A 4,494-nucleotide genomic window follows, 5' to 3' on the forward strand; every position below is an offset into this window, starting at 1 on the left:
TCCACTGCTGTGCTATATAGCTGAGTAACAGTCAGAGACAGAGTGCGGTGGGAGGTTTGGATGCTGTCCCAGTGTTTATTAGGGAGGAGGCCAGTGGTGGAGTGATGCTGAGAGCCTTCGTGGACCCACTCTACATGACATCCTCTTAATGTTGTACACACACAATGGGAAAAGCTCTGTGGATATACCTTAATGGAATGCATGGCTACTTAAGGGTTTTGCTCTGAATACGTCTTAATTTAAGAAAACAGAAGAATTGACCTGCAGTGTATTATTGAAGGGCGAGGGTAATAATTCTATATTATCTTATATTGACTTTCAGTCTCATTGACAAGATCATTTTGCTTCTGTTGTGGAAAACTGTAAAACAAAATGGTTTATCAATGTTTATGCTTTGACATATGTGAAGAGATTTTGGGGGTGTAATGCATAAGATTGTAATACAGCTCCTGGCATTGAGCTAAACCAACACAGTGGCTGGGGTGATATGTCTGTCGATATTAGCTGGAATTATATTGCTGATACATTGGACTGAGATATACTAATGTGTGTCGAGTGAAATAATAAGAAATGTCAAAGTAAGTTTGAGGTTATTTAGAAACAGTGTTTCTTTTCCACCCAGATATCCCTAAGAACTTTACTGTTCAACAGCAAGATATCAGTGCATAATTTTTGTCATCACAATTAAAATGAAAAAACAAAACAAAAGGGGTCTTTGTTATGCATTCATAAAAAAAGGAAAAGACCAATGTGACATTTCATACAAATGGGTATGTACTTGTAAAAACAAGTACATACCCATTTGCTGTATCATAATATCCCTAATATCCCATAAATCAGACACTCAACTGACAATGAGTCCCAGTGCAGGACTTTTGTTTTCTTTTTTATACACGTCTCACATAAAGATGCTTGCACAATCAGGAAATCACAGATGCTCACAGAAATACAGACAAAATAATAATAATAATAATTATTATTATTATTATTATTATTATTATTGGTAATGGTAGTCGTGGCAGTAGTGGAATTATTAGAGCTGACATTTATATTATTCCTATTATTATACATTTATTGTATAATAATAGGAATTATTGATTGATTTATTTGTATTCATATAATTATCTCCTTTTCCAAGATAAAAGAGGCATTTGTGCCTTAATGCTTCATCTTTTTAACCTTTTCTTTTTATATTTTGTAATTTGATTGTTACAATTGATATTAATGATGATGATGATTATAATCATACGTGGTGCAAACTCATACATCCACAACTGCCGCAACACTGCCAACTTCCTATCCACTCATGTACCAATTTATTTATCATTAATATTATATTTTATTTTATAATATATTTAGATTTATTATATTTCCATTTTCACAGAATAAAAAAACTATTACATTTCATGGATATCTAGAAAACTAGATTTGTAGGCCAGGGCTACATTATAATGCTGTTTTCTCACACATTTGACTTAAATTGTGATTTGGATATTACAGTTGGCCATATTGCCCGTTCAATATTTTAATTAATTGTGCAGCTCTACCCTCCACACAACCCCCACTTGTCCCTGGTGGCTGGAATAGGTTAATTCTGGGCACTCTGACGGATATACCTGGTTTACCAAAATAGCCTACTCACTACTGTATGTCTATACACAGACTGTATATTTAATAGTAACAATAATACAAGTGTATTTAAAGTTATTTATACCATGGTCTGGGTAAATATTCAATTCTGATTGGCTGCTTGGTGTCCATTAATTCCTGATGTGTTCCAGTGAAACTGTCTGTTTACTGTTCTGAATTGATGTGCTGAAATAAACAGAAATAAAACTAAATAAATAAATAAATCCAAATATCTCCAGAAAATATCTTACAACACTGAGTATATTCCTTCAGTGGCTCATCCCCTGAACTCCACAGGATGGAGACTGTAACACACAAGCCCCTACACTGCCCCTCTGAATTCACTGATACTTTGACTTTGCATCCTGCTCTCATAACGTGAGCTCTCTACCTCGTAGCAGAGCCAAAGCGCTCTATGAGCCAAGGGAACTAGAAATATCTCCTGTTGCCAAGTCGTATCAGTGGTTCTTCCTATTTACTGGAGTATTGAACAATATTCCCATTGCATTAGAACCTTATGGAATGGTAATGATTTTTCTAGGTATTAGGAAGGAACTCAGGTGTTACCAGGGAAACAGATCTTGATTACAAAACACATAAAAATATAAAATAATTATCTTAATTTTCTTCTTTCTTTCGTCTTCTTTGGTAAGTGACTGTGGTATAAGTGGGATAATGCCCTTTGACACCTCGTCAGGCATTATCCTTTAATAAACCGCTTTGATTGAACTTTTAAGCAGACTGCATCATTTTGAGAAAGGGCGGGCAGCGTCTGCAGCACTGTGGCGGGCAATTACATCTCACGAGCAACTGCTATAAGGCACTGCCAAACAAATAGCAAAAAAGAAAATATGCCACATATGTACATATGTGAGACCTGTCAAAGATGACATGCAGTTCCAGAACTAACCAGAAACGTCTCCTTTCCATCACTATGTGGGTGGTTCACAATCACATCTATCACACCCTCCGTGGGCTGTGTGAGCCCTGCTAGCCACCGTAGCTGTCATCCTAATGTAATGGATTTTGATGAAATGCCTCCCACAAGATTAAGAAGAGGTACTGGAGCCGTCAAGGGTCATACACCGTGGACATCCATCTGAATTATGAGATGCCTTCACTCTAACTGGAATTAAAACAATTTTAAAAATTCTAATTTATGTTGATGAATCTCGCAAGGCACCCTCTGAAGTAGCCAAAGCTTGGCACGCACTAACCACTCCTCACCCCCCACCACGCTGCTTTTATTTCAGCATTCCGGGCATGGAGTAGGACAGCGTGGGTTCGGTTGGTGTTGGGGAGAGTCACCTCACTCGAGGGCAGATCTGGGGGTTAACATGAGGATCCCAACTCTGACAGGGTGTCAATACAAAGCAATTTACGGGACCCCATGAAGAATCGACCCCCTAGATAACAGGCAATTTCTCTGCTCTGCTGGTCACCACGGCCCACAGAAGACCAAATCAGAGCCGAGAGAGCTAAGCACAGACAGAGAGAGAGAGAGATTGAAAGAAAGAAGTGAGGGGATGTGATTAGGACCATATACTATAGACCATCAACACATGCCTACAGTGATGCTGAGTACGCTTACACATAAACTCATACACAGTACATGCGCACAGAAACCAGACACACACTGGCTTGCAGGTCCACACACACACATACACGCACAAGAACCCCACGTACACACCCACACGGAGCGCTTCCTCTAACACAGCTGATATGGATGCGGCTCAGGAGAGGGAGGATGTGAGAGCAGTGTTAGGCTGTGGATAAGAGGCAGAACCAGACTTGAGAGAAGGAGAGAAAATTAAACAGAGACACAGAGCGGAGAGACTGGCGCTGAAAGAAAATGGATTCTGAAAATGAATGAATAAGTTATTAAAAGAAAAGAAAAGCCAAAGACAAGGAAGAGAACAGAATTGTCTTTTAAAATTATATTTATACTATGTGGCTATGACATGCGATTATATTTAGACAGCAGTGCGCTTTCAAACTTTGTGGTAGCAAGGTTGAAGATGAAAATGCAGGGTTAAACCACAATCTGATACAAAAACTATACATTTGTGACGATTAAGGATGGGCATTTTAAGTACTTACATTTACTTGCATTTAAGTATTATTGAGTACTCGGGGGCGAAGAAACATGTAGCGTGTATGAACACCCAAGCAAAAATGCGTGTGGGGTTGAGGTTATCCAACCTTTCTGCACTGCACAGACTGCATTAGCCAACAATAAGAAAAACCATATCCACAAACATTAACATGTTGCTGCAATTTCCATAATTCATTAATCTGGATGATAATAAAACTAGCTGGTTTTTACTTTTTCATCTGCAGCCACCTTTAATGTTTAATATTACACAGCTTGCACTGCACGGCCATTTTGTCTACTTTTTGGAAATACTTCCAAACATCACTGTTATTCTTGTAATGTTAGATAAGCGATGACTGAAAGCATTGGACATTATCTGTGGCTGTGCATGTGCAGATTTAAATGAGAGTACTCAATACACTGAAAGAAGACTATAATACTCATGCCCATACCTAGTAACAACATTTCAAAGCCTATCCAATCTGCTTCCATTCAGCTGTGATTAGGTTAGGATATTTTTATCTTTTAATAATAACAGCATAATTAATGATTCAGGCTGTACAAATTCCTCAGTTTTTATTTCAAGTATTGACTCAGAAATGCGCCCAAAACTGTAAATTTCACAATCAGCACTAACCATGCAGGTAGGGACTTTAAGCTAGTCCCTAAAGAGGATGAATTTGTCACTATAATGCTGCATACTGGATAAAGTGGTGAATGACTTGCTACTGTCTATAGATTCAGGGTCTCTGAGCCCTGTGCCGTCAAGC

Source organism: Morone saxatilis, unplaced genomic scaffold (genome assembly GCF_004916995.1).
Source record: "Morone saxatilis isolate NCDOM2014 unplaced genomic scaffold, NCSU_SB_2.0 Contig15, whole genome shotgun sequence".
NCBI classification, from domain to species: Eukaryota; Metazoa; Chordata; class Actinopteri; family Moronidae; genus Morone; species Morone saxatilis.